At 36.6% G+C, this 25,040-nt stretch overlaps 1 protein-coding gene across 2 annotated transcripts in view; it reads left to right on the top strand.

Moving 5' to 3' along the window:
* The first annotated feature begins 20,498 nt into the window (after positions 1-20,498).
* The window catches only part of si:ch211-247n2.1 (calcium-activated potassium channel subunit beta-2), a 68,252-nt gene continuing 63,710 nt past the window's right edge, over positions 20,499-25,040 (top strand). For both annotated transcript variants that reach the window (XM_022669976.2, XM_049465768.1), the window contains exon 1: positions 20,499-20,601. The gene's annotated coding sequence lies outside the window, so the exon portion shown is untranslated. The remainder of the gene's footprint in view (positions 20,602-25,040) is intronic.

Raw genomic sequence — 25,040 nt, 5'->3', positions numbered from 1 at the left:
TAGCGCAGAAAAACTGGGCAAAAGAGTCTAAAGCGGAGAGAGTGCGCATTTCTAGCGCAGAAAAACTGGGCCAAAGAGTCTAAAATGGAGAGCGTGCGCATTTCTAGCGCAGAGAAACGGGGCAAAAGAGTCTAAAAGCGGAGAGAGTGCGCATTTCTAGTGCAGAAAAACAGGCAAAAGAGTCTAAAAGCGGAGAGAGTGCGCATTTCTAGCGCAAAAAACAGGGAAAAGAGTCTAAAAGCAGAGAGGGTGCGCATTCTAGCGCAAAAAAATGGGCCAAAGAGTCTAAAAGCGGAGAGAGTGCGCATTTCTAGCGCAAAAAACAGGGAAAAGAGTCTAAAAGCAGAGAGGGTGCGCATTCTAGCGCAGAAAAACGGAGCAAAAGAGTCTAAAAGTTGTCGTAATTAAGGAGTTTTATATTAAGAGACATCATGAAATTAAACATCAATTTAAAAGATCTTAGTTTACACAACACTGTCAAAGATAAAGATAGTTAGTCAAAAATGTATTATTTAAAGTGGTATATTTCATTATTTGTTTTATTACAGAGTCTGTGGCCCGCGACTTCAAATATATTTCTCCTTCTGGCCCCCAATAAATAAAGTTTGGACACCGCTGGTATAGATTCTCTATTGACGCTAGTATAAAGCTTCTGCACACGTAACTGTAGTTGTAAGAGTCCAGCCTGTGGGCTATTTTTGCTCCCAGGTCTTGGGGGATTTGTAGATACTGTAGGTCTCTGTTCTCCGCGAGAAGGCGGCCGAGTGTATTTGTACCGACACAGCTAAACGGATTGATCCTGTCTCTCTTTGGCCGTGTCCCGCTCGCTGCCGAGTTCCTTCGAGAGCATATTGATTAATGTCCTTGATAAAAGACACGTTTACCCCTGTAGAAAATCATTGCCTATAAAGCAGACAGTGTTTGCTGCTTTCCAAGAACTGCACCACTTAAATAATCCAGCCGTGTGATTAATCACTGGCTCTCCTGGGCCATGCGTGTTGTTGTTCCGTGATTTAATCTTAAGTAAATGTTGAATAGTCGGCACAAGTAAGAATATTGTTACCCCTGGATGACTTTTGGGACTTAGTGTAAGGAACCACAGATACGAACTAATGACACATTTGGGTTAAGGCAGGTGGGGTATACCCATTGGGTGGTGGCAACCCCCCTGGTAGCTACAGGCCTACAGCTATTTTCTTCTCAAGTTGGACCCACAGGGATTTTTTTATTACGTCCATGGAGAGGTAATCAAGGTGCATATCGCCGCTGTCCAATGAAAAACACTTATCTCCATTTTTGTTGATTTTTAGTTTACTACATAATTTGAACAGACAAACAGTTTCTTACTCTGTGCAAAAATTTCTTAATGAATGGACCATTAGAAACTCTTCAAAATGATCTGAAATAAACTCTTTTTATATTGACTTCCATTGAAAGTTTACAAGGTTTTTTCTCTCTCCTGCAAAGATGTGTTTTTCATTGGACAGTGACGATATATTGAAATCCTAAAATAGATCATACAAAAGATCTGAGATGATTTCATCTGTACTTATTGTTGCAAGCTTTTCATAATCTACATACTGCAGAACATTGAGATTATAATGAAGCGCACTTAGAATGATTTAATTTTCCCAAAAATGAACAGTGTACTTTATAATCTGATATTAAAGGAGAACTCCGGTATAAAATGGACTTTTGTTGTAGTAAAACATGATAAAACGTTCTTACCTTTGATGAATAGCACACCTCCATTCTCCCACAGCGGTCAGAGATCCAGAAATTTTAACAGTTTGTCCAAAACACCCTTCAGACTGGGTGATATGGGGCATAATTTACCCTGATAAATCACTTTTTACACCGTTATCCAGTAGCTCAAAGTAGCTCCACACCTCCTTACTAGAATCCAGAGAGCCCTGACACTTAAAACGAGGCATTAATAACTTAAAAAGTGCACAAGAAGAAGCTTATTAAAAACCACTGTTTACATCCCATAACGCTAGCTTCAGCTCTGAGCGCTGCCATATTTGTACTGATGTCATAGACATGTAAATAAATAGGTTCTGCATTCTGTAGCAGCCGGCGCCAGGAGGCAGGCTATGCAGAGTCTACGTATATACATGTCTATGACATTATCAATACAAATATGGCGGTGCACGGTCATCCAGTCTGAAGGGTGTTTGGACAAACTGTTAAAATTTCTGGATTTTGGAACGCTCTGGAAGAACGGAGGTGGGCTAGTTATCAACTTTATTAACGTTTTATCATGTTTTACTACAACAAAAGTCCATTTTACACCGGATTTCTCTTTGAAGATGAAAGTGAAGTTTCTCCAGCATTAAGGCTGGGTGCAGCATTAGCATTAACCGCAAACCACAGCACTAGCTCTTTCGACATCCAGAGGTGAGTATATCGGACTGTAGTCTGCGTGTTTATTGTGTTAAAACAAGCTTCATGTAATGAACCAGTAGCTGATAGCATCCTGGCACTATATGGTGGCATTTACATCCTGCTAGCTCTGCAGTTAGCGGCTAATGCTAATGCTGCTGCACCCAGCCTTAATGCTAGAGAAACTTCACTGAAAACTCACCCTTAGACAAAATATTGAAAATCAAAGGTTACTGTAAATGGAATGTAAATGGAAGCACTTTACTCACCAAAATAAATGGTTTTCAGGAGAGAAATCTGTGTAGATTAACATCCAGCGCTCGTTTGACTTTGTAAATGTTATTTTTTTTACGAATTACAGTTTTGTTTACTTAGGCGCTTCCCTCAGATTCCCAGTTAGAACGGAAATATGGCGACCCGTGCTCACTTTGATGTAGGCATCCTTACTAGTAAAGCTTAAACTTTATGTGTCTTATAATTCAGTGCACCTTATAGTCCAAATAATACGGTACATTCGCTTGGGTTATTGATCATGGGAAAACTAGATTACCGGAGTAGGTAGGTAATCAGATTCTTGCTTTGCAACCAGCCAAAATTCTCACAGAAAATGTAATGTGACGTATGAAATACATCATGTAAATCATAAACTTTATATGTTTATCCTCCTGAGACCCAAACATTTGTCTGGTGTGCATTTTAAATGTATTATTTCTATGTGGGCTCAGTAGAACCGAACCAGTTTAAAAACTAAACTTTGTGTTTGTACAGAAAGTCGTTGTTGCAACTAACTTTGTCCTTATAAGGACACAATAGTTTATTTTAACATTTAAAGATGATCGGAAGAACCCAATTAGTCCAAAAACAAAATTGCATCTATCAATAGTAAGTAATTAAACTAGTGTCAAAGGTAAAATTGGATGAGAATGTTTACCTGGCCCATGTTTCTGTCTGAACTGGCTGTAGAAACCTGTGCCTGGGATTCCCACCATCTTATTTTTAATCAATTATATGTTGTAATGTTGTCAGGCGACCACCAGATGGTACAGGCTGTGTCTCCATATAAGGACAAAGGGTTAACGTTTTAATAATAATAATAATATATATATATATATATATATATATATATATATATATATATATATATATATATATATATATATATTAACATTTATACAACAGTTAGATCCGACCTCACAATCTGATTGGTTGAGAAGTGTTCTAGCCGTGATGACATTTGTGATAGAATTAGAATCATCAGCTTAAAATCATCAATGGCACCAGCAGCACAGGCTAGCACTCAGCCACGGCACGCTCGCCCGCAGCGCTGGCTCGTCTTTTGTGGGAAAAAAGGGAAAGAAAATCACTCGGTTACTGCCGTCTGACAGCCAGAACGCTAACTTAACCAGCCAGGCTAGGCTAAGCTAAGTTAATGCTGAGCTAAAGCAAGCTACGCTAACCTAACCACAGTCCAGCCGGCTAGCTAAAACCAACACCACCCAGCAAAACAAGCAGAAATGCTTAAAAAATAAGCAGCGTTCACCTGAAGACGACTCCACGGAGCAGGAGAGGAGAGTATTAGCGTTATTTCACGCTCCTAACGTTACCATCTTCACTTATTCCCAATTTAGATTTCAAGCTAACGTTCGTGGTGTTAGTCTGTATGAACCATACACCGTTTTGTAGTTAAGTTTCAGTTCTGTTACAGTTGTTGTGGAACTACTTTTTGGCGGAAGGCACAGTCCATATTAAAGCATATTCAAACTGAATTTCCTTAATTTTCTTTATTCATTTTGTAAAAAAAAAACAAAAACTGTTGTATAAAAGCAATAGAACACTCAAGGTCGTGTGTTATCACGAATAACATCACGGCTGTGATGATCTACAGCCGAGATGTTATTCATGATAACACACTCCCTCTCGTGTTCTATTGCTTAAGTATACTAGAAAATGAAACTAAAGAAAACTAGAAAATTAAGATTATTTAAATCCCATAAACCGTCAGTTTCAGTGTTTGAAACTCTAATGCTGCTCGCTTCTTTCCTACTGCTACTAAGGTCTGTTTTCACTTATGCGCAGACTGAGAAACCGCAGAATACTCCGGTTAAGAGTATACATCTGATTACTGACCCAAAACCCAGCTCTTTTTTAACCCTTGTGTGGTGTTCGGGTCTGTGGGACCCGTTTTCATTTTTCATCAAATGATACTAAAAAAATATTTTTTTTAACTCAAACTCATTGGCATTGGCTCATTTTTTGTAAAAAAAAAAAAAAAAAAAACACATTTTCGATAAACACACACTGTATTAAAAAAACTAATAAAAAAAGAGTAGCACTTTTTGAAAGAAATGTAACATAAGAAAGGTAAAGGGCAAATATTAACCATGTAAGCTGTTTATATTGCTTGCAATTTAGGTGAAGCAAGCATGTGTAAAGCATTTTAATGTAAAATTGCTTAATTTTGCTGAATTAAATACAAGTAACAAAGTAAACGAGTAACAAAAATATCAACACCACACAAGGGTTAATCAGATATAAGAAGAGCAGCATCAGAGTATGCTGTTTACGTGACTACTTGAATTATCAATCAGATAACTGTAATACTGTGATTACGAACGTATTATTCAGTGCATTATTCATACGCTCTACCTCAAACATACCTCGACTTTTATCATGATTTTAAAATTAGTACACTAACCAAGTTGGATTTATAATGGTAGAGGGTGCTGTACAGTAAAATATCAGTCCTTATTTAATATTTTGGATCGGTCTGTCCAAACACTTTTCCGTTAGCCAGTCCATTTCTCAAAAACCCAGTGCTGTTCAAACACAAGAACACCCTGAATCAATGTTATATCTCTGGCTCCTTCTAAAATAGAATGCAAAACCCAAGGGAACATTGCTCAAGAAAGAATGATAGAGAGAGAGAGAGAGAGAGAGAGAGTGTGTGTGAGTGAGAGAGAGAGAGAGAGAGAGAGAGAGAGAGAGAGAGAGAGAGAGAGAGGTAAACGCAGTTCTAACCCACGTTTTAATGGAAACAGAGACACCAAAAGGCAGGCTGTGTAACTACAGGCTGAATAATGAATGAGGTGGGGGGGGGGGGGGGGACACAGTTTAACCATTTAAATACACAGTTGTTTTTTTAATCTTCTGTTTATATTTGTGTTTAAACATTTAAAATACATTATAATGGATGCAAGAGGCTTTAAAACAAATATAACTTCAAATATATTGAAAACTTCATGACAAAAAGCAGAGCCATGTTTATTATACATTATAAACTGTGGCCATTATCAGAATCAGAATCAGATCAGAATTGCCTTTATTGTCACATGGTCAACCAGCGAAATTAGCCGTCAACCCATCCATACAATAACATACAAGGGGGAAACAGGACAGGATAGGAAGACAGGGTAAGCCGCAGCGTGTGCACGCGCCATAAGCTGTGTTTATAATATGCTCTGGACTGGATTAAAATATTATATGTCTATATTGTTATCTGTGTTTATCTGTGTAACGTAGTTTTCAACATTTTTGATCAGATGCACAGTTTTCATATATAAAATAATATTCACTCGTTTTTTTTGTTGTTGTTATACAGTATTTCCATCCCTCTATCCTCCCATTAACTCACATTAATTTTCATAAAAAATCCCAGTCTTCCTTCTGCCCGACATCCACAAAACGGATACCATACCAACACCTTAGCATAACCATAGCAACATAGCAACACGTTAAGAACACCTTAGCAACCACATAGAAACACGATAGCAGCCACCAGGAATACCATAGCAAGACACACACGACCATAGCAACACCTTAGCAACCACCTGACAACACCTTAACCACTTAGTAACACCATAGCAACCACCACGGATGCCATAGCAACCACCATAGATACCATAGCAACACTTTAGCAACCACCTGGCAACACCTTAACGACGACTTAGCAACACCAAAGCAACCATCACTGATACCATAGCAACACCTTAGCAACCACTTAGCAACACCTTAACGACGACTTAGCAACACCAAAGCAACCATCACGGATACCATAGCAACACCTTAGCAATCACTTAGCAACACCTTAACGACGACTTAGCAACACCAAAGCAACCATTACAGATACATAGCAACACCTTAGCTTTAACAACTTCACCACAGCACCAAATCAACGACTATGGATAGCATAGTCCTTAAGAACACCTTTGCAACCACATAGAAACACAAGAGCAGCCACCTAGAATACCATAGCAAGACACACGCGACCATAGCAACACCTTAGCAACCACCTGACCACACCTTAACCACTTAGTAACACCATAGCAACCACCACAGATGCCATAGAAACCACCACAGATACCATAGCAACACTTTAGCAACCACCTGGCAACAGCTTAACAACCACTTAGCAAAATCTTAACAACCACTATGGGTAGCTACCAAACAACATTTAGCAACCACAACTGATACCATTGCAACACCTTAGCAACCACTTAGAAACACCATAGCAACCACTTAGCAACACCAAAGCCACCATCACGGATATCGTAGCAACCAGCACAGATACATAGCCACCACACCTTAGCAACTACTTAGCAGCACCAAATCACCGACCATGGATATCATAGCAACACTTTAGCAACCACCTGCCAATACCTTTTTAACCACCAGAGACACCATAGCAACACCTTAGCAACCACCTAGTAGCACCTAAGCAACCACTTCGCAATATCATACCATGACCAACAATATCACAGCAACCAGTAGGAGCCATTTAGCTGTGCAATCCTGTGTTTCCTAAAATAAAACAAAGTCTATAATAAACACGGCTACAATGAGTTATGTATTTTTATAAATATTTATAGCCATTTTATAATGTCTTATAAATGCCTTATAATGTGTTTAAATGTCTTAGAGCCCTGTAGGCATGACAGGAATTTCTTTATGTGTGCCTGAAAGAGTTAAAACAAGAGAAGAAAAGCAGCACAGACCAGTGGTGTAATCTCCAGCCATACACCTTCTTCTATCAGATTTACTGTATTTTGTCTAAATATACTGTACAGTGTATTTTCTGCAGGCTGTGTAATAGAATACTCCCCTCCCACTTCTGCTGTTTACTGCAAATGCATTCAGTGTCAATTGAAATGATTATATTAGCAATTATTCAATCAGGAATAATGTTATTAGGTGGTTAGATAACAAGGTTGGTTTATAAGGGGATTATGAAACAGCCTTGTTGCCAAATTTGAAATGGGTCAATACGTACCCCTAGTGGCAGAACTCTCACATAACTCTACTCACAAATAAACACGCAGACGCATTTTATACCCAGTGCTGACAGCATGCTCTGAACTCACTGTGCATTTTTAATACATTCAGAAACTATATGTGAAATACTCATGATGTAATTACACATGCTTTACTTCTCTGATCTATAATCATACCCTGCAAAAACAGGACGTACTTTATACAGCATACAGAGCATCTGCTGGTATACAGTCTAAAAAATCTTTACTGATGTACATGTGCTGATTTACAGATACTGATATACCGCTGATATACAGTGGGTATACTGATATACACAGTAAGTCTGTTAATATATACAGTATGTCTGTTAATATAGGCAGCATGTCTGATGGTGATATGTAAAGTATGTCTGATGATATATACAGTATGTCTGATGATATATACAGTATATCTGATGATATATACAGTATGTCTGTTAATATACACAGAATGTCTGATGATGATATATGCAGTATGTCTGATGATATAAACAGTATGTCTGATGATATAAACAGTATGTCTGATGATGATGTATACAGTATGTCTGATGATATATACATTACGCCTACTGGTATACATTATGCATGCTGATACAAAGTAAGTCTTTTTATATATACAGTATGTCTGTTAATATATACAGTATGTCTGATAATATATATATTGTCTGATGAAATATACAGTATGTCTAATGATGATATATAGTATGTCTGGTGTATATAGTAGGTCTGATGATATATACAATATGTCTGATTATGATATACACAGTATGTCTACTGTTATGTAGAGTATATCTCCTGATATACAGTATGTATACTGATATATACAGTATGTCTACTGTTATATACAGTATTTCTACTGTCATATACAGTATGTCTACTATTATATACAGTGTTTCTGTTTATATACAGTATGTTTACTGTCGGTTAACAGCATGTATGCTAATATATACAGTGTGTCCTCTGTTATATACAGTATGTCTTCTGTTATATACAGTATGTATGCTGATGTATACAGTATTTCTACTATTATATACAGTATGTATTTTGTCATACAGTATGTATGCTAATATATACAGTATGTCTACTGTTATATACAGTGTTTCTGTTTGTATACATTATGTTTACTGCTGGTTAACAGTATGTATGCTAATGTATACAGTATGTTGACTTTTATATACAGTATGTATGCTGATATATACAGTATATCTATTGTTATATACTGTGTTTCTGTTGATATGCAGTATGTTAAGTGTTGATTAACAGTGCGTCTGCTTATATAGAGTATGTGTGCTGATATATACAGTGTGGTTCTTAATGCTGTTTTTGAACATCATGTAAATATATATACTATAATTAAGTAGGCCTATTTAGTGTATTTAATAAATAAAAATGTTGAGCGGATTTATAGTAAGCTATATTTTTTAAAACCAGAGGTAGTTCTGTTTTTAACTCACTTGTCTCATCCTTATTTTCTGCGACAGTGTTTTGATGCAGAGTGTAAACAGTGTTTTAAAGCTCTGTATATCAGTAGGCTGTGGCCCCCCAGTGGGCTGTAGTGGAACTGCTCGAGGATCATTGGACACAATTTTCATTGAAATTTCATGTTTTACACAGAATAAGTACTTCAAATATGCAAATTATTTGCATAAATAACGCATTATCTGTGGGTTAAGCTCGTTTATTTATTTGGTTTTACGTGAGTTTGAGTAAAACGTGTTTATCTTATGTTATTAGGTTTTACCCATCAAGGATAAATGGCTGAAAACGTTTTTATTTTTGGTATTTCTTTATATTTCAAATGGTTTAATACATTTTCATTTGTGTTATATATTGTTTTGTGAAAGGTTAAGTGGGCTGAGAGGTAAACAAAGTCGCTAGTTATTGTTATTTCTAACAGATAACAACAGCTTTAGTTTTATAATGTGTACAGTTTACAGTTTCATTCACATTAAAGTTTCTCAAAAAAAGTATTTATTGTGTTGCTATGTTATCTGTGGTGGTTGCTATGAAGTTGCTAAATGATTGCTATGGTGTTGCTATGGTATCTGGGGTGGTTGCTATGGTGTTGCTTAATGGTAGCTGAGATGCTGTGGCATCTGTGGTGGTTGCTTTAGTGTTACTTAGTGGTTGCTAAGGTGTTGCTATGGTACCCGTGTTGGTTGCTATGGTATTAGTGGTGGTTGCTATGGTGTTGCCAAGTGGTTGTTAAGGGGTTGCCAGGTGGTTGCTAAGGTGTTGCTTTGGTACCTGTGTTGGTTGCTATAGCAAGTGGTGGTTGCTATGGTGTTGCTTAATGGTTGCTGAGATGCTGTGGCATCTTTGGTGGTTGCTATAGTGTTACTTAGTGGTTGCTAAGGTACCCGTGTTGGTTGCTATGGCAATAGTGGTGGTTGCTATGGTGTTGCCAAGTGGTTTTTAAGGGGTTGCCAGGTGGTTGCTAAGGTGTTGCTTTGGTACCTGTGTTGGTTGCTATGGTATAAGTGGTGGTTGCTATGGTGTTGCTTAATGGTTGCTGAGATTCTGTGGCATCTTTGGTGGTTGCTATAGTGTTACTTAGTGGTTGCTAAGGTGTTGCAATTGTACCCGTGTTGGTTGCTATGGCAATAGTGGTGGTTGCTATGGTGTTGCCAAGTGGTTGCTAAGGTGTTGCTATGGTACCTGTGTTGGTTGCTTTGGTATTAGTGGTGGGTGCTATGGTGTTGCTAAATGGTTGCCAAGATGCTGTGGCATCTGTGGTGGTTGCTATGGTGTTACTAAGTGGTTGCTAAATGGTTGCTAAGATGCTGTGGCATCTGTGGTGGTTGCTATGGTGTTACTAAGTGGTTGCTAAGGTGTTGCTTTGGTACCCGTGTTGGTTGCTATGGTACTAGTGGTGCTTGCTATGGTGTTTCTGAGTAGTTGCTAAGGTGTTGCTATGGTACCCGTGTTGGTTGCTATGGTATTGGTGGTGGTTGCTGTCGTGTTGCCAAGTGGTTGTTAAGGGGTTGCCAGGTGGTTGCTAAAGTGTTGCTATGGTACCCGTGTTGGCTGCTGTGGTATTTGTGGTGGTTGCTATGGTTTTTGCAAAACGAAAAATATAAAGAGAGAAGAGCAGAGCTCTTCTTCCCCGTTATAAGATCCTCTTCATAGAGAACACATCATAATCCCACAGTTAGTTTACAGTTTTTCCATCTAACAGTTAAACCTGTTGCACTGTACGGCCACCGGACGCTGCTAGAACCACAGCAGGGTTAGCTTAACCGCTGATTTGGCTAACGCGCTAAGCTAATGGTGGATTTAGCCAGTCAGGTCGTACTTTAAATAAAGTACAGGCGAAAACAACACTGGAAAACAACTTAGTGTTAAATGTACTAGTTTAATAAACACAGGCAGCAGTGAGCAGTGGTGTGCAGTTAATATAGTGGGTACTCCTTTCTACAACACCCACCGCTAAGATCACTCATTTGTAGGCTTACAGTACACCAGAGCAGCCAAAACATTAAATACACACAAAAACTCTGCAGTCAGACACTCTATTATTGTGAATTAGTTTCACATTGAAGGACAGCCTTTAAAAATGCTTTTTAATATCATGTGACACAAAATATCTGTCTGATTTGCAGCCGCAAATCCATGAAAGTTAGCTTTTAAACTATTGAACTAATCCAGCATGTGCCCAGTTTTACGACTAACCAATGCTTAGCCCCTTCAGCACAGCGCTAAGAAGGGGTAAGACAGTCATGGCCCCGCCCCTGTAGTGAAAATCATGAATCTGAATGGTTAGATTGTCCTGCAACTTTGCTAATAGACTCATTACAACACCCTTCTCAAAATCAGCAGAAGGTTTAATTGGTCAGTACCGCTGTCAGTCAGATAAGAGTCTTGTACCAACTGAAAAACACAGACTAATGCTTAGAATTAGTTGCTGGTTTTAATTTTAGTTAATTTATAAATTATATGCTTATAGTTTACAATGACTATAATATATATATATATATATATATTTTCTGATTAAATATTATGTAATGATTATCATGCACCTACTGTCACCCCTTAGAAGGTTAGAAGGGCCTCACTGCACAACACTGGCAGTGAGTGGAAATACAGAAGAATTTTTTTTTACAGAAACTCCCAGCAGTGCTGACTCCTGTGCTCCAGCTCACCCCAGTCAGAGGGTGGTGTTCGTGAGGATGGTCTCACGAGATAAAACGCGAGGCATTAAAACTGTACGTACATACGGGAAAAATGGGCTAATTATAAGGATCGATTTGGGTTTCAAGATTTAAGACTCAAGATTTTTATTGTCACGTCACAGAGTACAGGTGTACATGTGAGAGAAAAACACATATAATTGCACAGAACAAATATTGCACAGATGTAGATATGCAGATATCTAGATTGTGTGTGTAGAAGTGAGGAAATAGTCCAGTAGGTGACAGAATAAGTATGAGTGCAGGTAAGGAATGAGTTGAGTGGGAAGTGGGAAGTGCAGGGAGCAGAATGCTGTATAGAATGGGAAAGTCTGATAGATGCAGTGTAAAGTGTAAAGTGCAGGGTGCAGAGTTTGTATGGGTGTCAGTCAGTGGGGAGGGTTGGGCAGAACACGGTCCTACTGGCTGTTCCACAGCCTGGTCGCCTGGGGGAAGAAGCTGTCTCTGAACCGGCTGGTTCTGGTCTTCAAGCTTCTGAGCCTCCTTTCACTCGGCAGCTTTATATAATTATAAAGCTGCTTTATATGAATAGATATCGGATCATTTCTTCTTCAAATGAAGAATCAATTTAAATAGAAACATCGATTTTTTAAACACACCCCTAGTAATCAGTAAGAGACTGGTGTGAGGAGCTGACTGTGTTTTCACTGTGGTTCAGAGAGTGAACTCCCCACACCGGTGTTAACTAATCACTGCCACTTCCACCAGTTCTTTCCTGTCTGGATCAGAAGCAGAGGGCCGGGTCAGAGCAGAACACTGCGCTCCGAGAGAGACACATGAAAAGAGTCGTGAGAGGAAAAGAGGGGTAAGGAGTTTTTTTTTCCGGTGTCTCTCTCTCTTTCTCTTTCTCTCTCTCTCTCTCTCTCTCTCTCCTTTCCTGTCTATCCTCCTACTTTCTGATCTATTGTTTGGGTTTTGCTCAGTTCTGATTTGTGCTGATCTTTATCGGGTCAGGCCTGTGTCGAGCTCTGCCCACACAGCAGCTCCGGCAGTGCGTATGAAGATATCTGAAGGTATCAGGTTTGATCTTTTTGTAGAGAGAAGTAGTGCTGTGAGATATGATGATAAATATCGTGCGGAGAATAGAAAAGTGTCTACCGTGCTACTTACCTTCTATCTTCCCTATCGTTTCTACAGTAATTTATTAATCAATTATTCATGCAGATATATAAAGTAGGCTACGATGAAATGTATTGGCGTGGTCACTTTGCATAAACTCGTTTTATATAAGTGATAATAAAGTAATCTTCACAAAAAAAGCTTCATAATGTGGTTTTACGACATGACGCTGCTTTACGTTATTTTTGATGGACACGCGCAGACGCGCCGGTTTGCGACATGCTTTACGTCATTAAACTCATGAGAGCTGAACAATGGAAACGCATTGTTCTTCAAAAAAAAATTGGCCACTGCTAGGGGTGTGACGAGACACTAATATCACGAGACAAGACGAGACATGATACTGGGTTCAAGAGAATAAGACTAGAGATTTAAAAATACTATTTTAAAGAAAACGTCAAAAATGAAAAATGGCTTGAAAACTAGAGTTTTATTTGACAAAATCATAAAACACAAACTTAACAGACTGGTTTCTCTCACACAATGATTCTATAAGAAATAGAAATAAGAATAAAAATAAAACTTTTCTAGGTCTTATATAGTGCAAACAATAAGTGCAAACTACAACCAGTCATATTAAGACTATGGTTTGTGTTTTTTTTTCTCCTAAATGTCTTGTAATTTAACTATGCAGAACCATAACCAGTCATATTAAGACTATTGTTTGTGTTTTTTTCTCCTAAATCTCTTGTAATTTAACTCTGCAGAACCATAACCAGTCATATTAAGACTATGCTTGAAGTGAAACAGAGACAGAACATGTTTTTAAATACAGTACAGAGTTAAGGGATTAGTACAGCTGTCTATGAAACAGTCACGTGTAGGATTTACTTACAGTATTTATATATGGTTTGTATCTTGTTGGTCACTCTGTTACCGTTTATTGTTTCCACTGGAGCCAAAATGCAGCCAGACATACAACTTAAAAGTAGCAGAAGCATCTTCTATACAAATACCTGAATTTTCCTCTTCTGCTGAGAGCTGCTCTCACTGCTCAGACACCACACTCACTGCTATCACTACTGTGTTGCCAGATCCCTCTTAAAAAGTCCACACTTAACAGTTTTTTTGCCCCGCCAGACAGATTTAAGCCTGACGAGAAATATCGTCCGTTTTAATCTCGTCACACCCCTAGCCACTGCATCTACCTCATCTGTTTTCATTTGATAAATATATATATATATATATATATATATATATATATTGCTGCACTAAAAGGTAGTAATTCTCATTTGTGAAAGTTTGCTTAAATGTCACTTTGAAATAAAGTTGGAAAAAAGTCAGCAATTATATTATTTTGTCATATTTTTCAAAGAATAACTGAAAACATACTTAAATGTGGTATATCATGATATATATCATTATTGTGAGAGTAAAGTAAGGTGGGTCACAATGCTCATTGCTATCTTACACCCTGTCAACAGTCTATCCATCCATCTATTTATCCATCTTCTACCGGGGCTTAGACCTCCCTCTCCTCAGTTACCTTTTCTAGCTCTTCTGGGGGGACACCAAGGCGCTCCCAGGCCAGCCGAGAGATATAATATAATATAACAAGGTACAATGACTAAAACAGACAGTTTAATTCTAATGACGGAAGACAGTTTTAAAATGGTTACATAAATATGTATTTCAATTGTTTTGGTACACAAACCTACAAGAATAATAATATATATATATATTTACAATGCAAGTTATAGGCCAACCTCTGGAAGCTGGATGATCACAAGCCATCAAACCAAACTGAACTGCTTGAATCTTTGCACCAGGAGTAAAGCAGCATAAAGTTCTCCAAAAGCAGTGTGTAAGACTGGTGGAGGAGAACATGATGCCAATATGCATAAAAACTGTAATTAAAAACCAACCAGGGTTATTCCACCAAATATTGATTTCTGAACTATTAAAACTTTATGAATATGAACTTTTTTTGCATTATTTAAGGTTTGAAAGCTCATACTTTTTTGTTATTTTAGCCATTTAACAGTTTCTGCAAATAAATGCTATTTTTATTGGGAATTTGGGAGAAATGTTGTCTGTAGTTTATAGAATAAAACAACAATGTTAATTTTACTCAAACATAAACCTATAAATAGCAAAATCAGAGAAACTGATTCAGAAACTGAAGTGCTCTCTTCATTTTTTCCAGAGCTGTAAATAAAATTCTAGGCCAAATTAGTACTCTGAACTAGTACTAATAAATGAACTAGTAAATATTTGGTCTAATGTCTCTGATCCAAAAGTCGTTTTTAACTCAAATACATGATCTGTGTACTTCATTTCCTGCAGGTTTTACAGAGGATATAATAGATTATTATTATTATTATTATTATTATTATTATTATTATTATTATTATTATTATTATTATTATTATTATAGACAGCACAAAAGAAGAGCAGAGTCAAGTAAAACACATTTTCTTGTCAAAATATATTTGTATGCATTTGTAGGTTTGCAATATATACTAAATATACTTAAAAAATATGGGAAACAGATCATGTGTAATGTAATATCTGCTCCACTAGATGGCAGACTGAGACATTTAATAAAGCTCCCTATCTCACACTGCAGCATAAAGGCTGAAGAAACATGGTGATGTGTTTCTGATGTATTTATAAAAACTAAAGAGAGAAATGATGGACAGCAGAGAAGCACAGTACTGGATTATTTTAACCCCTAAACAGACCAGGATTTTTATTAATTATCAGCCTGACATTACACCACTGAATCCTGTGGATTTTTATTCAAGCGTTGCATAAAAAGCTTCGATAAGGAACGTTACTGAAAAGCATAATTGTAATTGTGTAATGGACAATATATAAATATAATATTTAGTAAATCTGCTAATGTCAAAATATAATGAATAAACTTCATTTTAAAATAAAAAAAATCTGAAAACAAATAAAACAGTTTGTGTCTCCAAACCTTTAGTTTCGTTATGTTTGTCTAGTTTTTACGTCTATTTTAAAACCTGCAGATTTTAGGTTACTGGTCTGGAATCATTAAGTGGAGCAGAGAGAAAACAGGCAGCTTCTCCAAGAGTCCTGTAGGAGATTTCAAACCCTCAAATTTTCCCAGTGTAAATAACGTTTTTCTGCAGAAAAAATTGTATTATTTTTTTTGGGACATTCCAGGATTTTGGTACATTTCCTGTCCCACCACTTAAATTTCAAATGTACATATCCAAAATATCTAAATGACTATTTTTTGTGAAAAAGGTTCTTGTTATAAGACAAACTGTAAAATATGGACCACCTCAAAAAATGGCCGTTTTCTCTTGTCCCACACGTTGGGTGACCAACTCTTTTGGCAAATTTAACAATTAAAATAATCTCTAAATAAATGACTTCCTCTTGTATATTGTTGATATGCATCTCCTTTACTTATGAAAACAACTTCTTTGGTCTACATTGTTTTGCATGTTACAGTTTTTATGCTATTAAGTTGTGTCCCACAACATGCGCTCAACCCTGTTACCATAAGGAATTTTACCTGCAGAGAAAGAGTTACAAATATTTGTCTACTGGCACAAAGGAAGTGACATCACAAGGACATTTTCTGCCCACATGGCAAGACCAAGAGTAAGTGCTCTAACAATTTATACATGTTTGTCCAAGTTGTGTGTGTCACTCAGTGAACGCAACCCTGTTACTCATATTGTAAGACTAATAATGAGTAGAGTCAAAATTTACTTTATATTCTTATATAACCATGTTTGTCCTTGATCTTGTTTACATAGCTAAATTTTAGCGTTAGCATCTGTTCCTGGGGTAAACCACAACTTAGCCTAGATTTACAACCCTGTTACTCGCAACCCTCTTACTGTAAGTTACCAAATATATTACATTATCTAATTTAAAAAAACTGCTTTGATACCTGAGCTTGACGAATTAAACTTTTTGATAGTCTATTACCTGTATTTAATAAATATATGACTAAAAATGATCAAACTGAAGATCAAATTTTCAGAAGTGACCACCCCTGAAATGTACCAAAATCCTGGAATGTCCCTTTTATCACCTACACCTGTAGACTGTATACAGGTCAAGGCATTTTATATTTTAAGGAACATAAAGCTGCAAAATATGAAATAATACAACAATTGAACAAATAATAATTTGTTATGTCCAGGTTGCTGCATTTTTATAAAATCAGGTCAAATGATTTTATTTACAACGAGCTACTAAAAACAGTTGTGTCCACAAGTACCACACTTGTGAGCATCAAACAGGTCAGCACCAAATAACAGAACAAAACAAAACATAGCACAGGACCCGTTTCCGATACATCAGCTCACAGATGCAGCCTTGTGCTGATCCACATCACCCTAGGAGTGATGAATAGGGGAAAGAGCGCCATCTACTGTATCCACCCAGAGAGAGCAAGACCAATTGTGCTCTCTCAGGGCTCTGGCAGCTGATGGCAAGCTGCATGACCGGGATTCAAACCAGTGATCTCCTGATCATAATGGCAGCACTTTAGACTGCTGGGCCACTCGGCACTTTAGCCTGGGGTAAATAAACAGAGCAGAATCACAGGGTGTAAAATGTATGGGTACACCTTTTTTTTCTTGTCTGAAACTCTAGATGGCATAAACCATACATATGTAATAAAAACCTTGTTAAAAAAAACTACTTGCAAAATACCTTAAAAACAATGCACTAAATGGAGAAGGCATGTATTGTCTTCACCCTCCTTGGGGTTGCAGTTTATTAACAGTGATGGGGAAATCCCAGACATGGAAAAAGTACTGAAAATTTGTAATTAAGTAAAAGTACCTTTACTTTGCTAAAATTCTACTCAAGTAAAAGTAAAAGTACCCCTCTAAAAATCTACTCGAGTAAAAGTAAAAAAGTACTCAATTTAAAATGTACTTTGAGTAAAAGTTACATAGTTACTTTTAATTATTTGATGTTGAAAAGTACAAATCATGAATTAAATAATTATTAAATTAAATAATTTGGAGCTTTCAGGCAGTATTTGTTCAGATCACCCCATAAAACATTTTTAAGAACAAGTGGTATAGGTTTCTAGGATCTTTTTTTTTCTTCACTGTTAAAAAGTTATGCTCATATATGTGACTATAAACTGTATTTTTTTAGTTTTACAGTTCATTATTATTTTTTAACTTGCCATTGCTTTGCTTTAACTGCTATTCAGATGTTTTTTTAACATTCAAGCAGATTGTTTAATGTTTCCAATAAAAAATTAAGGAATATCATTAAAAACATGAAATCATACAAAAACACTGTTGGTCGGCGCATGCGCAGTGCCGTAAAGAAGCACATATCGATGGGTAGCATAACTCGACAGAACACCGGTTCCCCCGAGCACAGCTGATTCACACAGCGTCTCTCCCGCTAACCGTAATAATAAACACTGCTGGGAAAAGTTCAGCTGCGCTGCCATGGAGAACAAAACTCAATTCTTATTTTTTTTATTCAAACCTTTCTTTTTTTTTTACAGCATTTTATTTTTTACTCAGTAACAGGAAGTTTTCCACTGTAGCGAAGTAAATTACTTGTGTCAAAATGAACTTGAGTAAAAATAAAATTACCTCATTTAAAAACTACTTAAAAAATTATAAATTACTGATAAAATCTACTCAATTACAGTAATTTGACAGTAAAACAGTAAAATTACTTTAGCCGCTCAATTACCTTTTTTTAACTTTGCGCATACAGACAAAGGCGCAAGTGTGTGTGAGTCACAAGGGAGAGGAGGATGAGATAAACCAGGGTTTCTCAACCAGAGGGCCACAAAGCACCCTCTAGGGGTCCACAGGCTCATCCTCAGAGGAAGACAGTATTCTGTAGTGAGCACTTTAAATCAGGGGTCTCAAACTCGCGGCCCGCAGAGCAATATTTTGTGGCCTCGACTTGAAATCAAATTTTAGTGTTAATGCGGCGCGCCCGCAAGAAACACGGACCTTCTCCCCGTCCACCAGCACAGCGCATCCTATTCATTTACATAGAGAGAGACGCCGCTTATTTTACTGGTAAATAGTTACTTTTTTGGAGAAGTAACTAGTAACTATAACTAATTACTTTTTCAAAGAAACGTGCACATTTATACTTTAACTTGAGTAAAAATATAATTTCTACTTTTTCTAACTGGAGTATGTAATGGTCCCACTTTATAATAAGTGTCCCCAAGTACTATGTAGTTACACGGTAACAATCCATGTAACTACAGTGTAACTACTGATGAAGTTCACATTGTTACAGATTAATTACAGAGGTACAGGTTATGTAATTACACATGTGTATTAAGGTTAATTTTGATTTGTGTAAGTACACATGTGTACTAGGGCAGGGGTGTCCAAACTTTTTTTGTTGGGGGCCAGAAGGAGAAATATATTTGAAGTCACGGGCCACAGACTCTGTAATAAAACAAATAATGAAATATACCACTTTAAATAATACTTTTTCCTGATTATTTCATTTACACACCATTTTACTTGACTAACTATCTTTATTTTTGACAGTGTTGTGTAAACTAAGATTTATCAAATTGATGTTTCATTTCAAGGTGTCTCTTAATATTAAACTCCTTAATTACGGCAACTTTTAGACTCTTTGGCCCGTTTTTCTGCGCTAGAAATGCGCACTCTCTCCACTTTTAGAGTCTTTGGCCCGTTTTTCTGCGCTAGAAATGCACACTCTCTCTGCTTTTAGACTCTTTGGCCTGTTTTTCTGCGCTAGAAATGCGCACCCTCTACGACTCTTTGGCCCGTTTCTGACACCTAGCGTTCAAACTTTGAATCTCACATTATAAAAACCTGATTAACAGCGGGCCAACTTTCATTCTATTTCTAAAATACCTCGCGGGCCGCTCCAAAAAAGGAAACGGACCTCAAATGTCCCGCGGTCCATAGTTTGGACACCCCTGTACTAGGGGAAGCGTACTTACACATGTAATAGAATAAGTGTACTTACACATGTGTAATAGTGTGTGTGATAAGTTGAGTATAAACTTATCCAACAGCTATTGTCTAGTATGTAATTAGGGCTGATTGAGTACACACACTATTACACATGTGTAAGTACACTTGCTTTATTACATGTGTAAGTACACACACCCTGGTACACATGTGTACTTACACAAGACAAAATTAACCTTAATACACATGTGTAATTACATAACCTGTTCCTCTGTAGTTAATCTGTAACAAGGTGTACTTCATCAGTAGTTACACTGTAGTTATATAGATTGTTACAGTGTAACTACATAGTACTTAGAGACAGTTATTATAAAGTGGGACCTTTGTAATTTTTATTTAAGTATGGGACTTGTGTACTTCTGTCACCTGTGCTGGTGCCAAGGTTCTTCTGCAGACTCTCTTAAACACACACACACACACACACACACAGATAAACAACACATGGTCACTCACACACTACAGGACTAATTTAAGTGCGAGAGCTAGTGAGTCTATTGTGCTTGTCACTCTTATTGCACTACAAGCTATGCCAGACATCTGAGGCACGGGGGCTTACACCCAGCATTAGCACGGCTGTGTCACTAATAGTCCCTCACGGATCCCGGCTTAACCGCCAGGACATCCGCACAGACGCTTAAACCACCAATGACAAGTGCTGATTTGGGCTTGGAGCACCTGAAGGTAGGACGTGGTTCTGAATGGGTTTTACTGTGTGATGAGATCTTCTTCACTTTCTAGATCTTTCTTTCCTCCTCAGAGTAAAGTCCAGGCTCTGGACAGTGCGATAGATGGGATGATATTCTATAACAGTCTAATACTTGGGGGATTTGATGGATTTAGATGAATGGTATGGTGATGCTGATGTTTAAAACATTATAGAACTGGTGGAAAGAGCTGAATTTTTGTGATCAGAGATCTGATAAACTCACTTTTTAGTCTGGGTGGGCTGTGTGCTTGTGAAGGCGGCTCGGCTGTAAAATGGAAATGGTGTTTTACTTAGTTTCAGTTTTCTTACTGAAAATATATATATATATATATATATATATATATTTATATATATATTTTTTTTTTTCAGTGAAGCAGACCATGAGATTCAGATCAGATAAAACAGGGGAAAGTAAACAGGAAAGGAAGTTTAAAATGTGAGAAAGCAGAGTATTGGTGGAGTATTGATTGGTGTGGAGTAGGTTTAAAGTCTTGCAAGATCTTACTAGAGCATCTGAAATAATTAGAATATCATTAAAAAGTTATTTTGTTTCAGTAATTCATAAAAAAATGTGAAACTCATATATTATATAGATGTATTACACACAGACTGATCTATTTTAAGCGTTTATTTATTTTATTGTTGATTATAATAACGGCTTACAGGGTCCTTTTGGTAGTGTTGGCAGTGTGCCAAGTCCTGCTGGAAAATGAAATCCACATCTCCATAAAAGTTGTGATCTTTCAGATCTACCAATGACTGGGTTTTCACAAACTGTGTACACTCAGGTACTTGCCACTTAGAGCTGGTTAAAATCTTTATGGGGACCTAAGTAGAATTTCATTTGGGGCCCGGCATACATCCACCTCAGCACCATGCCATAGGCTACACCATGGGCCCGATTTTAGCAATTAATTAGTGAGCCATTATGCAAAAAAATAATGGCAGGAACCAATAGGCAAGATGCATGCGTTAATATTGTGCTTCATTATTTAAAGGGTAACTAAACCCGCTGATTTTTGCAAACTACACACTCAGCTCAAATTTGAAAACCACACGCTTGTACAAGCATACAACGTACATGTTCACCACACATTACCATACTAACATTCCACTACCATGTCAGTGTCACCCCTCACATCAAAGCTGAGAGTAATGCTGGTCAGCAGCTGTTCTCAGGTCAGAAACTGACAATGATGAATGAATTAAAAGGGTAAAAGTTGGATGACACTTAACATTTTTTAATGGACACACCCTTTACTAACACTCCTCCTCCTTCACCTGTCCAACTCTGTAGCGTCTTCAAGGACAGTTTCCTTAGTTCTCACACAAAAAAATTAACAACCCAAGACAGCCTTCTCCTGATTTCTGAACCTGTGAATGTGCAGGTTTTTATAGAAAATGTCATAAACCACCCCAAAAGGCTAAAGAACAGGTTCTTCCCCACTGCTACCAGACTCTTGAACCTACCTCAGAAATAACCATTCACATTACTCTCTACACGTTTACATGTCAAGGACATTTCTCAGAGGAACATGCTCACTTTACTTTGCAAAATTTTATAATTGCACTACTGAACCTTTTGCACTTTTTTCATATTCCACTGCTGTAGATAACATGTACTTACTTGTAAATAATATCCATACCCCATTACTGTTTTCATGTATATATTTCCATCATGGATGTAAATTAACACCAATTTAATCTTTATATTTTGTTAGTTTATTCTTTCTTTATTGTATATTTTCTATTTTTATCTTTATGCGGTATACTTGGTGAGGGGCAAAGAAAGAATTTCATTGTACGAGGAAACTTGTTTCTTACTGTGCACATGACAATAAACTCTTTGAATCTTTGAATCTTTGAATCAAAAAACTCTGATGATAAAACCTCGAGATCTCCAAGGCTTTTCTATTCTGTATTATCTGAGCTTTATTTTCAGATCCATCAGTGCACAGTAAAATCACAGTATAAACAGTTATCCTAACAACCCTAAGTGTTAAACAATCTACAGAGCTGCTGTTATTTCTCAGAGTTAAAATGAATCTATTTACACTATTCTGTCTCAGAGACGTTCTGCATTGCTTTGCTCCCAGCATGCTCTGCGAAAAAAAAAGAAAAAAAAAACCCTGGCAAAAACTAGACAAAATATATGTAAACTGAGACGCTTTACTTATTTTAAGCCAAAAAATAATAATAAATCTGCTAATTTGGTCATCTTATTTTTTCTTAGTACGATTTGAAGGTTTCTTACAGTTTTTCTGGATTGTTTACACACATTTTCTGAGAACATGCCTCATATTCTCAGAACTCTAAACACAAATCCAACAAACAAGCACACAGTAGGCAAAACCCTTCAATTATCCTGCAAAATGAGACTTTACATTCAAAACAGTGTTATCTCTTCACAAAAGGCTATTTTGTGTTTAGATGATACACACAAACCATCATATGAACAGACACTCAAAAGAAGCAGCTGAACACTGATGTGCTCAGTGTAAAACACAATTCTCCATTCATCATAATGACTTTTGTCATTTTTTGTTCAGTGTTACACTTACTACAGACAGTAAATACATAAGTGCGTTGTAAATATTTAATAACATTGTTTTTATACTCAGAACACACAAATACACAGTAAAAATATATTTTATTTTTCCAATAAAAACAATGCACACAGTGTACAATGCAACCAACACAAAGATGCAGTGATTTACATACAAAACAACAGAAGAATTTATTGTATAAAGTTAGAGTAAAAAAAAAAAAAAAACTATGCTGCATCCTGTCTTCTGTTTCGGTCTGCTAAAGTTTTGATTGCTGATTGTATAACCTGTGTGAAGGGTGTTTGCCCATGTGACCAGTCAGTGTGCAAAGTAGACTTTTAAACTTTAGAGTTTTGAATAACAGTGTGTTCCTTGTGAAAACAAGAGATTTTATTCATGAAAATTGTGCCAAATGCAGAAAATTGTGTATGCAGCGTTTTGAAAATGTGTTTTAGAACTGCAGCTTGAGTGTTAGGCAGGAATTGTGCTTGTAGTTTAGCAGAACTGGTTCAAGGGGTTGGTACGTAAGTTACATGTTGTGGTCATTGTGTCTCAAGTACCAGAAATTGTGTGTAAACAATCCAGAAAAACTGTAAAACAAGCAATCACAAACTATGACTTAAAAAAAAAAAAAAACAAGAACAGATTTTTTTTACACAAGAGTTAGAATTACTTTATCTAAGACTTTTTGTGCTTATTTTGAGTTAAAATTACTTAAAATAAAGTGAAATTCTAAGTAAGACAGATTAAGATCACTATTCATAAAATAAGCTAAATAATGTTACACATACTGTACATTACTTAGAAAGCTAAGAAAAAATGCAGTAAAGACATGAGATTTATTATGTCTATTGCATAAAAAAATTGCAATGTGTTGTTTGTGGAGTTTATGTATGTTTGTTTGTGTTATATGTAAATATAAACCTTAAAAAAAAGATTTAGTTTTGGTTTCACTGGTGTAGCATTATTCACCCACTTGGTGTTGGGTTGGAAGTTGGATTAGGGTCTCCACCGAGAGTTACTGTATTATAAGAGAACCACTGCCTGTATGGCAGTTTTATGTTAAATGACATCATTTTAAGGCAATACACTGCAAAAAACAAAATCTTAGCAAGTGAAATTAGCTAGTTTTAAAGCAATAAATCTTATTTCTTTCTCTGATAAGAATGTTAAGTCTTACTAAGCATTGTAAATGTAAGATTGTTTTAGGAATAATTGCCTTATTCATTCTTACTTAGACTTTTAACCTTATTTTAATAAATCTGAACACAAAAAAATCACCAGTTAAGTTATTTTGATACTTGTGTAGAAATTTAGGCTGAAAAAAAAATGCTTGATTTGAGTCTTACTTCACTCATTTTGAGTACTTGTCGTTGCTTATTGTAAAAATACTTTATAAATTGTTTTCGCTTACCCCATTAGCAGATTGTTTTGCTTAATTTCAGCATTTATGTCTCAATTTAAATAGATTTTATCTAGTTTTGCCAGTGAATTTTTTGCAGTGTAAATCTTTTTTTTTTCTCTGATAAGAATTTTTGTCTTACTAAGCATTGTACTGTAAGTGTAAGATTATTGTGCATTTTAGAAACATCAACATTATCAGGCTCACCTCGAACTTTTTCACTTATTTTAAGCCATTTGAACTCAAAACAAGCACAAAGAGTCACCAGTCAAGTTATTTTAATCTTGCATCCAAATTTAAGATATAAAACCAGTTATGTTTACTTGATTCCAGTCTTTCTTCTAAGATTTTGATATTTAATATGGCTTGTTTTAAGAAATCTTACTAAGAAAAAGATGCTTACCCCATTGGCAGATTTTTTGCTTAATATAAGCCAATCTAGCCCTGTGTAAAAAAGTGTTTGCCC

Source organism: Astyanax mexicanus, chromosome 16 (genome assembly GCF_023375975.1).
Source record: "Astyanax mexicanus isolate ESR-SI-001 chromosome 16, AstMex3_surface, whole genome shotgun sequence".
Taxonomy (NCBI): Eukaryota; Metazoa; Chordata; class Actinopteri; order Characiformes; family Acestrorhamphidae; genus Astyanax; species Astyanax mexicanus.
This window is presented reverse-complemented; position numbering and strand designations above follow the sequence as displayed.